General features: G+C 36.6%; 1 pseudogene; it reads right to left on the reverse strand.

The window, feature by feature from the left end:
- Nucleotides 1–300: 300 nt before the first annotated feature.
- Nucleotides 301–12,781, reverse strand: LOC136222866 (uncharacterized; annotated as a pseudogene).
- Between the last annotated feature and the right edge of the window lie 856 nt (nt 12,782–13,637).

The following is a 13,637-nucleotide window of genomic DNA, read 5'->3' on the forward strand; positions in this document are numbered from 1 at the left end:
GCTGAAAATAAAACAATCCTTAAGCAACTAGGAAAGCAAGCACACTAATCCTAGTCCAACTAGGAAACAATAAAAGACTAACCCTAAAGGCAAGCTGTTTACACGTTATTAATAACAGACTTGGCCTAACTAATCTAATCAATTTAAGCCCAACTAAACCATTTAATAAAAAGACTTGGCCCACTTAGTTTTAGAATTAGATAAAGATCCCAATGGGTTAAATATATGCCTAACATATATTTGTCCAAAGCTCTCTTTAAATAAATCCATTTGGACCAACCCTGTACATCACAAATAAGACTAAGTTTCCCTAGCAAGGACTTGAACTATTGAGAAAAACTCAGTTTCTTCCGTCAAGAATATTTCACTTGGAATGTTCCGAACTTCCTTCATTAAACCGTTGAATGCTTCTTGAACCTTCTTGGTTTGAGACCTTGTAATTCGCCCAACAGGAATCAAAGGGATTTGTAAGGTTTCATTCGCCCTCAGCTTCGTGCTTTCGAGATTCACATCATTCTTCCCCTCTTCAAGAGGATTCGTCCTCGAATCGGCATCACCTACATCAAACAAAGATAAATCAGAAACATTAAAAGTAGCATGGACATTATACTCACCGGGAAGATCAAGCTTGTAAGCGTTGTCTCCAGTCCTTGCTATAACTTGAAAAGGCCCATCGCCTCTAGGATGTAACTTGGTTCGCCTTTGAGCAGGAAACCTCTCCTTGCGCATATGCAACCAGACCCAATCGCCAGGTTCAAAGATCACTTTGGTGCGATTCTTGTTAACTTGATGCGCGTAGTGTTCATTTTTCTTCTCAAGCTGCTGTTTTACTTGTTCATGTAATTTTTTAACTAGATCAGCCTTTTTCTTGCCATCTAAACTTTTCCTCTCATCAATAGGTAAAGGAATTAAATCTAATGGAGTAAGAGGATTAAAACCATACACAATTTCAAAAGGCGAATAGCTAGTAGAAGAATGCACAGCCCTATTATATGCAAATTCAACGAATGGAATGCACTCTTCCCATGACTTCAAATTTTTCTTTATAACAGCTCTTAAAAGTTGTCCTAAGGTTCTATTTACTACTTCAGTTTGACCATCAGTTTGAGGGTGACAAGATGTAGAAAATAACAGCTTAGTACCTAGTTTTCCCCACAGAGTCTTCCAAAAATAGCTTAAGAACTTAGAATCTCTATCACTAACTATACTCTTAGGTACTCCATGTAAACAGACTATCTCCCTGAAGAATAGATTAGCAATATGAGTGGCATCATCCGTTTTATGACACGGAACAAAATGAGACATCTTAGAAAATCTACAAACAACCACAAAGATAGAATCATTACCACTCTTCGACCTGGGTAAACCTAATACAAAATCCATAGAAATATCAGTCCAAGGTTCACTAGGTACAGGCAGAGGAGTATACAAACCATGTGGCATCACCCGAGACTTAGATTGTTTGCAATTAATACAATTAGAACATACCCTTACCACATCTCGCTTCATGTGTGGCCAAAAGAAATGTTCTGACAACATATTTAAAGTCTTAAGTACACCAAAATGTCCCATGAGCCCTCCTCCATGAGCCTCACGAACCAACAAACCCCTCAAAGAACACTTAGGCAAACAAAGTCTATTTGCCCTAAATAAAAAAACCCTCATGTCTATAGAATTTCCCAAATGCAGTATGCTCACAAGCCTCAAATATTGATGCAAATTCCTCATCACTAGCATACAATTCCTTGATAAACTCGAACCCTAGTAATTTAGCATGCATCATATTCAATAAACTAACACGCCTACTCAAGGCATCAGCAACAACATTTTCTTTCCCTTGCTTATACCGGATCACATAAGGGAATGTTTCTATGAACTCAACCCACCTAGCATGCCTTCTATTAAGTTTATGCTGATCCTTAAGATGTTTTAATGATTCATGATCAGTGTGAATAACAAAATCTTTAGGCCATAGGTAGTGTTGCCAAGTTTCTAGAGCTCTAACCAATGCATATAACTCTTGATCATAAGTAGGATAATTTAAGGCAGCTCCACTCAGTTTCTCGCTAAAGTATGCTAATGGACGACCTTCCTGCATTAAAACAGCCCCTATTCCCACACCACATGCATCACATTCAATTTCAAATGTTTTATCAAAATTAGGCAAAGCTAATATAGGTGCAGTGGTTAGTTTCTGTTTCAATAAATGAAAAGCACTCTATTGCTCTTTTCCCCATTTAAAACCCACATTCTTTTTAATTATCTCAGTTAAAGGGGCAGCTATAGAGCTAAAGTTTTTGACAAACCTGCGATAGAAGCTTGCCAAGCCGTGAAAACTCCTTACCTCGGTAACTGACTTGGGTGTAGGCCAATCCTGGATTGCTTTTACCTTTTCATCATCAACTTCCACTCCTTGGGAAGAAACTACAAAACCCAAAAACACAACCTTTTCCATGCAAAATGTGCACTTCAAAAAGTTAGCATATAGCTATTCTTTCCGCAGTGCCTCTAATACAGCTCGGATATGGCCAAGGTGCTCAGAAAGAGAATTAGAATAGATAAGGATGTCATCAAAGTAAACAACAACAAATTTACCTATAAATTTTCTCAAAACATGGTTCATTAACCTCATAAACGTGCTAGGTGCATTAGTTAATCCAAAAGGCATAACTAACCATTCGTATAACCCATGTTTAGTTTTAAAAGCAGTTTTCCATTCATCACCAAGTTTCATTCTAATCTGATGGTACCCACTTTTTAAATCAATTTTTGTAAAGTAAACAGCCCCACACAACTCATCTAACATATCATCAAGTCTAGGAATAGGATGACGATATTTTACCGTGATTTTATTGACGCCTTGACAATCAATACACATCCTCCATGTCCCATCTTTTTTTGGTACTAAGATGACCGGAATAGCACATGGGCTCATACTTTCACGAACTAACCCTTTTGACATCAGCTCCTCAATTTGCCTTTGAAGCTCCTTTGTTTCCTCGGGATTACTTCTATAAGCGGGTCGATTAGGAATTGATGCTCCGGGTATGAAATCAATTTGATCTTCAATTCCACGAATAGGAGGCAGTCCACTCGGCATCTCCTCGGGGAAAATATCATCAAATTCCTGCAAAAGAGAGGAAGCCACACTAGGAGGAGACTGGTCAGATTTACTTACTGACAAGCTTAAACCTTTGCAATATAATAAAACTAGATTAAGTTTATTAGTTTTAGCTTGTTTAACATCTCTCATTTTGGCGTACAAGTTGAAATTATTGGCTTTTGCAACGCCCTTGCTTTCTTCTCTCCTCACCTCCTCTTCTCTCAACTCACTTGCCTTTTCTCTCACCTTTTCTCTCTTCTCACCCTTACTGATTTTATCACTCTTATTTTCTCTCTTCTCAACCGAACCCCCTTGCATAGATGAAGAATTTTGCAGATGGAGCTGATCCTGGTACACTTGTGTTGCTGATAAAGGTAAGAGAGTGTAACATTTTCCTTCCCTAATGAGGGTAATTTTGTTCAACTTGCCATTATGAATGGCTTCACGATCAAACTGCCATGGACGTCCCAAAAGGATATGACAAGCTTGCATTGGAACAATGTCACATAGAACTTGATCTTTGTAAGCTCCAATTGACAGACTGACTAAGACTTATTTAGTAACCTTCACCTCATTACTATCATTGAGCCATTGAAGCCTATATGGTTTTGGATGCCGTGTTGTAGGCAGATCCAATTTCTCAACCATGGTAGTACTAGCAACATTACAACAACTACCACCATCTACAATTAGGCTACATACTTTATCCTTTACATGACAACGAGCATGAAATATATTCTCCCTTTGTTCGATAGCAAACTTATTTTGAACATTAAGCATTCGCCTAACAACAAGGGTTACGTTATCATTCAAAATATGCTCTCCGGTCCCCTCAACATCACTACAATCTTCTAATGGAGGCATACTATCATCATAATCAGATTCAGTATCAGTCACGACCTCACCATGTTTCAACACCATGGTGCGCTTGTTAGGGCAGTCTCGCATCATATGACCACGACCTTGACATTTAAAGCATTTAATGTCTCTGTTTCTATTAGGAGTTTCAGTGGTTGTACCTTTGCTTTGCAAGTCTTCTTTAGCCTTGAAATTAGATTTAGGCTGTAGGTTCTAAGGTGAGCTCTTCTCCTCACGTTTGTAATTAGGCTTCCAAGATGATGAAGAAGAAGAATTATCCAAGCGTGATTTCCCTTTCCGACGGAGTTGTTTCTCGATTTTAATGGCCTTATGGAGCAGCTCTTCCATTGTGATATAGTGTTGAAGTTCGACAACATCAGCTACATCTTCATTCAAACCTCCCAAAAACCGAGCCATTGTTGACTCCTCATCCTCCTGGACATCAGCCCTCATCATAGCGACTTCCATTTCTTTGTAGTAGTCTTCCACACTTTTATCTCCTTGACTTAAGCCTTGCAACTTGTTAAAGATTTCACGGTAATAATAAGAAGGAACAAACCTCTTTTTCATGACCCGCTTCATTTCACCCCACGTCTCAACAGCTGGGTCTCCATCTCTACGTCGGCTCTTCCGAAGTTGATCCCACCAAATGGCTGCGTAATCAGTGAACTCGGAAACAGCTAACTTGATATTTTTCTCCTCCGAATAATAGTGGATATCAAATATGGCATCTACCTTTCTCACCCATTCAAGATACAAGTCGGGGTCACTTTTACCTTGAAACGACGGAATTTTCATCTTGATGGTGTTCAGATTACCGTCTTCCCTCATCCCCCTTCGGGTGTTTCTCCTAGAATGAGAACTTGATTGTTCTTCCTCTGAATCATCTTCAAAATCATCTTTTCGGTTAGGACATGTTGGTCTCTTTTTCTCCAACTTTACCCGTAATAGCTCATCCTCTAAGAGGGCTATTGCTGTTTCCATTTGCCTGAATTTTCCCGCATAGTCTCTATACATGTCTTCCACCTTCTTATCTTTGAAATTAGCACTCTCTTCCTCTCCTGCCATGATGTTAATTTGGACAAAATAACAAATATAGAATTTGAGAGAGAAGTTTCAGAATACTCACAATGGTTCCGTGCTCTATGGTATTATTTTGATTGATCTCAATACACAAGCCAAGCAAAATCGAATAACCAAGAAGCAAATCGTAAGAGAAAAAAGAATATACGAACAACGGATAACTAAGAAACAACGATAACAAATAATTTTTTTACGAAACACAAATTGACGGACAACTAAAGATTGGGGTAGACGGTTTGGACAACAAGAGACGATGGTTTCAAGAAATTGAGGTATTTGAGTGTGACATTATTAAAACAGGAAAGCCTTTGCTGCTACAATTTATTTTAAGGTTTTGAATGATTTAACCTTACTTTGTTCGTCCTTCAGGAATAATTCTGAACCCTCTTTTTTTATTTTTTTTAAGACATCACGTAATTAGCGGCTAAACGAGATATAAGTCACACAAATAGAGATTTTTTTTTTGGATAAAGAAGGAAAGAAATTCGCTACACAATGAACCCTAAATTATTCTAGAATCAAACAGTTGCGGAACTCGATGAAATAAAGTTGATGAAATAAAGTTGCAAATACGTTAGAACGATACACCTTAATTCGCCTGAGTGCTCTGATACCAACTGATGTGAATCGGATTACGCGGGTGTAACAATCGAACTCAACTTAGATTTACCCGACCGTCGAATTAAGATAAACACAAAAGATAATAAAAAACAGAATCGTATTATAGGTGGTTCAGATAATAAACACACTAAAAGGAAGTAGAAGGACGGCAATAAGTTCACCAATCCAAACAAATAACTCGAACAATCAAAACAGTATGAAACTGAACAACCTTTCGAATTGGATGAAAGAACCTGTGACGGGGTTGATTCTCAAACGCCTAGCCTTGATGATTGATCACGATCAAAATAATACTTCAAGAGTCGGAGCCGAAATACTAACTCTCAAAATAGTAAAAGACTGCTAGAATTTTTGAAGGTGTAAAAACCAAATTATATTATAATCAATCAATGCCTTTCAATTCGTCCAGCACCCTTAAATGGGCTGAAAATTATACAATCCTTAAGCAACTAGGACAGCAAGCACACTAATCCTAGTCCAACTAGGAAACAATAAAAGACTAACCCTAAAGGCAAGCTGTTTACACGTTATTAATAACAGAATTGGCCTAACTAATCTAATCAATTTAAGCCCAACTAAACCATTTAATAAAAAGACTTGGCCCACTTAGTTTTAGAATTAGATAAAGATCCCAATGGGTTAAATATATGCCTAACATATATTTGTCCAAAGCTCTCTTTAAATAAATCCATTTGGACCAACCCTGTACATCACATATAAGACTAAGTTTCCCTAGCAAGGACTTGAACTATTAAGACAAACTCAGTTTCTTCCGTCAAGAATATTTCACTTGGAATGTTCCGAACTTCCTTCATTAAACCGTTGAATTCTTCTTGAACCTTCTTGGTTTGAGACCTTGTAATTCGCCCAACAGGAATCAAAGGGATTTGTAAGGTTTCATTCGCCCTCAGCTTCGTGCTTTCGAGATTCACATCACAACCACAACCCCAAGCACCTCAAGCGGATGATCCGGTGGATTTGAGGAGGATTTTGAACCAAATCAATTCCAACAATCGTCAAATGAACTTGAGAATTGATGATTTGGTAGAAAACAGAATGACAACCTCAACCTTTTGAGGCGTGAGCATAGATCGACTCGGCATCGGATGCTTTCCTTTTTCCGACGCCGCAATGTGGAGACTTCACCTACACCTCCGGATTCCCCACCTCAAGAATAGGTTGTTTTCTTTCATTTTATTTCTATCTTGTTATAATTTGGTACAATTTTTCATTTTTCATATGTTTGGTACATTTTTCTTTTTAATTTTATGTTGAATGTTTAATTTGCTACTATTTCCATCTTTGTTTCGTATGCCTTATTTCGTATTTATTTTTTATGTTTTCTCCATTATTTTTGCACCAATGAGGACATGGTCCAATTTAAGTGTGGGAGGAGACATACATATATCAATTTCTATACGTATACGAATAAATGCAACAAAGATATTATTTTGCAAAACGGAAAAAAATATCATTATGGATTTTGCGGAAATTGCATATATCATTTTATTTTTAGTACGAATAAATTTTTATGCAACGAATAAGAATAAATAATTTTTAAGCAACACTTGTTTTACGTTAATGCAACATATGTATTGCAACACAATTTATTTAACATTATTTTTATAAAACTTTATATTTTCACATGTTTAAAAATATTTTAACTTATGATTATTTTTAGGTTATCATTTTCGTTAGAAAGAATATTTCTATACGTATACGGGTAATATTTTTCAAAATTTTTCATAAATCTCCGATACGATTTTAAGTAAAATTGTCTCGAGTGAATGTATTTAAGTTAATAAATTCTTTATTTCAATCTCTATTTTATATCATGCAATTCATGATACAATAAATCTTATTTTAAATTTTCAATTAGGTTTATAGGCATTAAATTGAACTAACAATTTTAGCTCGGTTTGATTTCGTCTTAAATTAACACCAATTGAAGTTTTTAAGGAAACTTTAGCCATAATACATGTTGAATTTTAAGTCAATATAGGATGAATGTGCTATATTTCTTTTTCCCAATTTACAATTCAATTTTATATTTCATATTAATTAATCAATTAGTTGAATTCTTAACTTTTGGCCACGATTGAGACCAAGCTTATCACAATCGAGGTATGAAAGGGAAGAAAAATTAAGTACCGTTTACTTTTGGCCACGGTTGCGACCACCCTTATCACAATCGAGGTATGGAAGGAACGTTTAAAGCAAAAATTATAAGCGTGTTTAAGTTTAAAGTAACGATTGCATCCACCCATGGCATGGTCGGTACCTCTTAAGCAAACACAAAGCAATAAAATACGTATAAAGTTACGATCAAGACCACCCTTATCTCAGGCGTAACTAAGTAAATAAATTAATCCCAAGTACTTATTTAAATATTTAATATATTTCATATATTAGTTTAGGTTTGGGAAAGGAAATTTTGTGCTTTGAAATGCCTTGAGACGAAAGACTCAATAGCATGCGTGCTTATATCGTCCTGAATGCTTCAATTCAAAATTGGAAATACAAGACGAATGATATATCGTATATTATACTCAGTTAGTTTAATGTTTTGCGTATAAATTTGCCATGCGAAGTTAGTCTTTTCGGCTTAACTAATTCAAAAGGTAATACAGAGATATATGTTTTATTTTCATAAAGAGATTAGTTAGAGAATAAATTCAGTAAAATTTTGCTCGGGACTAGCAAAAGATTAAGTGTGGAGATTTGTTAAGCCCAAAATATACCTAAAATATCATCGTTAATTACATCAATATTGCTACAAATTTATGCTATTTATAACTGTTAGGAAGCTTTTACCCTCGAATATGTTTCTTTCTTGTAAGGTACATAAATATTTGGTAAAATCCAAATAGGAACGAAAAGAGCTCGAAAACAGAAGAAAAACCCTACAAAAGGAGTCGAAGACGACAGAAATTAATAACGCCAAATCGAGGACGCGAACGAAAGCTGAAAAACCAAAAAACGTTCCATGCCGCGACCGCGGCCCCCAAATTCACGGTCGCGACACGCGTTCCCCAGCTTCTCCTTCCTTCGTTTGAAGACCAATTGATGCTCCCACATTCTCGGTAGAGAATTTAAGATTCTGGGTACGAGCATGAGATTTTAGAAGCCTAGTTACACACTTTCGTTTTCGACGAAACGCGATCGTTCGGGTGGATAAAGACGTCCTTTCGCAACGGACACGATCCTTCACAACGGACACGACACTTCAATCAAGACTCTTCAACATCTATAAATAAAGAGTTGATGGAGAGTTGAAGATATGTAGAAAAAAGAGATTAGTATATAATTTATGCAGAAATTCCGAATCAAGTAATTCAGAAGTTAGATTTCGATTTTGTAAAAAGCAATATGTTGTACACACATTGTTTATTCAATAATAACAAGTTTAGTAACGTTTAGTCATTGTTCCAGTTTAGTTTTCATTTTGGTAATAGACCGACCCAGTCTCTATTACGAAGATTCAACAAGAAGATTGAGTAGAGGATCCGCCCCTGAGCCTGACAAACTCTAACGAAACCCAAGGAAAGGATTGATCAACCCGTTCACTTGCAAGCCGTCGAATGTTTCCATGCTCCATGTTCTCTGTAAACTTGTAACAATTTATATTTCATCTAATAAAGTCCGTTCTATTCGATAGATTTTTATGCAGCACTTATGGTAACCAATCCACTAAAGTAACTGCTGGTGTTTTCATTAAAACATATTTAATCCAAAATCTTTATAAAGAAACTTTGTTGAACACTTAGGCAAATTATTATCTCGAAAGAGTTTTAATTTGATTAAGGGCAACTATCCCGAAAGGGTTTTGTCATGTTCAAAGCCAATTAATTAGAGGTTCCGTCATTTATTTCATCTTTATAATTCGTACAAAGTTTAAAGTTGTTTTCTTTGCTTAATGCAAACGAATACATTCGTTTACTTTTCTAAAAAGTACTAAAAGTTCCTATCTTGCAAATTCATTCTTAAATCAGAATATTTTCTAACATTTTCATACTCTAATCTAATTCTCATTCTAGCAATTTCAAAACCAAAACCGATTAAACGATTTTCCATATTATAAACCTTAAAGTAAATTTAACCAATTGTAAATAAGTTTTGTTAAAAAAAACGTTCCATGTGGGATCGATATCTTTTATTACTACAAGCGTATACCGTGCACTTGCAGAAATCGCTCAACAAGGGGTAAAATTGCTCCTGACCCAAAACGTTAGGGGTATTTTTGCACCTTAACCCTAAAAACAATAAGTTCTAAACAATTCTAAATATTAAAAAATTACAACAAGTCAATTCGTCCGGTTCCATAGAATAATAATAATTAAAATGTAAAATTGGAAAAATAAATTCATACGTGAGCATGTGAACAATTTTTCTTAAATCTATCACACATCGATTCATTGAGGAATGGAACCGGACGAATTGGCTTGTTGTAATTTGTTAATATTTAGAATTCTTTAGAACTTATTGTTTTTAACACATTTTAACACATGTTTTATACTTAATGTATATTATTTAATTATAATGTTAATAATTATAATTCAAATTATAATGTTAATAATTATAATATTTAGAATTTTTTAGAATAATTATAATATTTATAATTGTTTAGAATAATAATAATTAAAATGTAAAATTGGAAAAAAAAATTCACACGTGGGAATGTGAACATCATGCCTTACATTATTTAATTATAATGTTAATAATTATAATTCAAATTATAATGTTAATAATTAGAATATTTAGAATTTTTTAGAATAATTATAATTTTTTAAAATAATAATAATTAAAATCTAAAATTGAAAAAAAAATACCACGTGGTGGGGCATGTGAACATCATGCCTCACCACGTGGTGAGGCGTGATGTTCACATGCCCCACCACGTGGTGAGGCATGTGGCTGTCATGCCTCACCACATGGTGAGACATGTGACTATCACGCCTCACCACGTGGTGAGGCATGTGATAGCCACACGTCCGTGTTTCGTAGAGAGAAAACAAAAAATTTCCAAAGACCAAAACCAACAAGGGTAGTTTGGTCATTTCATGGGGCTAGGGGTGGGAAATTGTGGCCGGGTTTAACAACACCCTTTATATTATATTTTAACTATATAATATAATATAACAATTTTCTTTTTTATTTGATACAACATCAAACATCAGGATCCAAAAATAAAAACAATAACTGTTATATATATAAGTAAATACCAACAACATCATTAATGCTGTAAAATTAACTTTATATAGAAATAATTGCTAATGAAAATTTTTAATGTAAGGAAACTGAATAACCGAACCAAACCAACCGAAATAATTCGGTCGGTTTGGTTCGGTTATTTATTATTATTCGGTTAGCTTCGGTTTTTATTTTTAAGGCTATTCGGTTTTCGATTATTTTGGTTCGGTTCAGTTTTCAGTTATTCTGGTTCGGTTCGGTTTTCAAACCGAACCGACCGATGAACACCCATAAGAGTTACTATTTAGAAAATAAACCGTAATATATTTTTTAGGAAATACCTATAATAGTGCTTCCATAATATGGACTCAGGTTCAATGTTAGATTTGATTTGATTTGAGTAAATATATGGGTCTTGTCGTCTGAAAAGTTTCGTTTTGTCTTATCTTTTTACAAGTTTCTTCTTTTCTTTTGAATTCTTGCGTCAAAAGTTTTTTTTGCATCTATGACATCATCAAGTAATCACTCTAGAGAAGGCATTCTAGCTAAGATGGGAGCTTTTCAAGGAAATCTCAGTCCTCATCTATCTGAGGCCATGGTTATCAAAGAAGCTTTAAGTTGGATTAAGATGCATCGCCCTAGTGAGAAATTTCACATACATGTTAGGAATAATTGAAATTATGATAAATGAAAATAAGCAAGCACACAAGAATTGTTTACCCAGTTCGCCACTCAATATGAATGACTACGTCTGGGGCACTACCAAGCCAGGATATTTACTATAATGAATGAGATGCGGTTTACAGAGAAAGAGGTTACATTTATACTCCTGAAACGCTAACCGTCCCTAATCGGCCAAAAAAAAAATTTGGGCCGATGGCCCAACAGGGGCTACCGCCCCCCGTACCCCGTCCAAATTTTTGGATCGCTGCAGTTGGGCCCATCTCTTCAGTTGGGCCTATATATATTAGTCTCCATAAGCCCAACAATCTCCCACCTCGAGACTAAATCCGTCATCTGATGGTAGTGCCATGCCTTTAACTTAATTACCAAGGCCAGCTGAAGCCATACATAGCTTCAGCTTCTCTAAGGTTACAACCTTAGTCAACATGTCTGCAGGATTCTCTGTGCCTGGAATCTTCATCAACTGCAATATCTTCCTATCCAAGAGATGTCGTATGTAGTGATACTTCAACTCTATGTCTTTGTTCTTGAGTGAAAGGCGGGATTCTTTGCCAAATGAATGACACTCTGACTGTCGCTGTACAGAATAGGATCCTTCTGCTCCTTTCCCAACTCACGTAAGAAATTCTGCAACCATACCATCTCCTTACTAGCCTCAATCACTGCAACATACTCAGCTTCTGCAGTAGACAAAGCCACCACCTTCTACAGATTTGAAGCCCAAGAGACAGCAGTACCACCCAATGTGAAGACATATCCGGTTGTACTTCTTCTCTTGTCAAGGTCACTAGATGCCAAATCTGCATCCACATACCCTGTCAACATAACTTTCTTGCCCTCAAAACATAGGGCCTGTTCAGTGGTTCCCTTCAGGTATCTCAAAATCCACTTTACTGCTTCCCAATGCTTCTTACTAGGGTCTCCTATGAAACGACTGACAACTCCCACAGCATGTGCAATATCCGGCCTTGTTCACACCATTGCATACATCAAGCTGCCAATTGCTGAGGCATATGGAGTTCTCTCCATCTGGACTTGCTCTTCTCTGCTCTTGGGTGAGTCATGTTTAGATAGCTTGAAATGGCTACCCAAAGGAACCGTAGCTAGCTTGGCATCTTGCATGCCGAATCTAATCAAGACCTTATTGATATACTCAGCTTGTGAGAGATACAACTTTCCAGCCTTCCTATCTATTTCAATCCTCATGCCCAAAATCTGCTTAGCTTCTCCGAGATCTTTCATAGCAAACCGCTCAGATAACTGCTTCTTCAGTTTTCTCAGTTCTCAAGCACTCAACCCTGCAATCCGTGAAATTTCTTGTACCACTGTCTTGGAGCTTGTTTCAGACCATACAAGCTCTTGTTCAACTTGCACACAAGCTCACCGTTATCAGACTCATAGCCCTGAGGTTGCTTCATATAGATGTCTTCATTTAAGTCCCCATGAAGAAATGTCGTTTTTACATCCATTTGCTGCAGCTCTAAATCTTCTGCAGCTACCATACTCAACACTAAACGAATAGTAGTCAGCTTCACCACTGGAGTAAAAACGTCAGTATGATCTATGTCACACCTCTGCTGAAAGCATTTTACGACCAGCCTTGCCTTGTAGCGTTTGCTACCATCAGCTTCTTCTTTGATTCTGAAAATCCACCTGTTTTGTAAAGACTTCTTACCCTTTGGAAGCTCAACAAGTTCCCAGGTGCCATTGGTCATCAAGGAATCCATCTCATCATCTATTGCAAGCCTCCACTTGCTCGCATCCTCTCCACGAGATGCTTCCAAGTAGCTTTCTAGTTTACCACTATCTGTCAATAGCATGTAGTTGCTTATAGGCGTGTACCTGTTAGGTGCTCTACGCTCTCTAGTGGATCTGCGCAGTGTAACCGGTGGAGTTTGGGGTTCTTCTACCTCCTCCACAACTATCTCCTCCACAACTACCTCCTTGCTCCCACCAGAATTCGTGATGTCTAGGTCCACGACATCTGGTCCTGCATCACCAGTATCAGATGCGCTCAGACTATCCTTGTACATTATCTGCTCATTGAAAACAACATCCCGACTGTGAATAATCTTCCTGTTCTGACTATCCCAGAACC

The sequence above is a fragment of the Euphorbia lathyris genome, chromosome 3 (genome assembly GCF_963576675.1).
Source record: "Euphorbia lathyris chromosome 3, ddEupLath1.1, whole genome shotgun sequence".
In the NCBI taxonomy this organism is placed as follows: domain Eukaryota; kingdom Viridiplantae; phylum Streptophyta; class Magnoliopsida; order Malpighiales; family Euphorbiaceae; genus Euphorbia; species Euphorbia lathyris.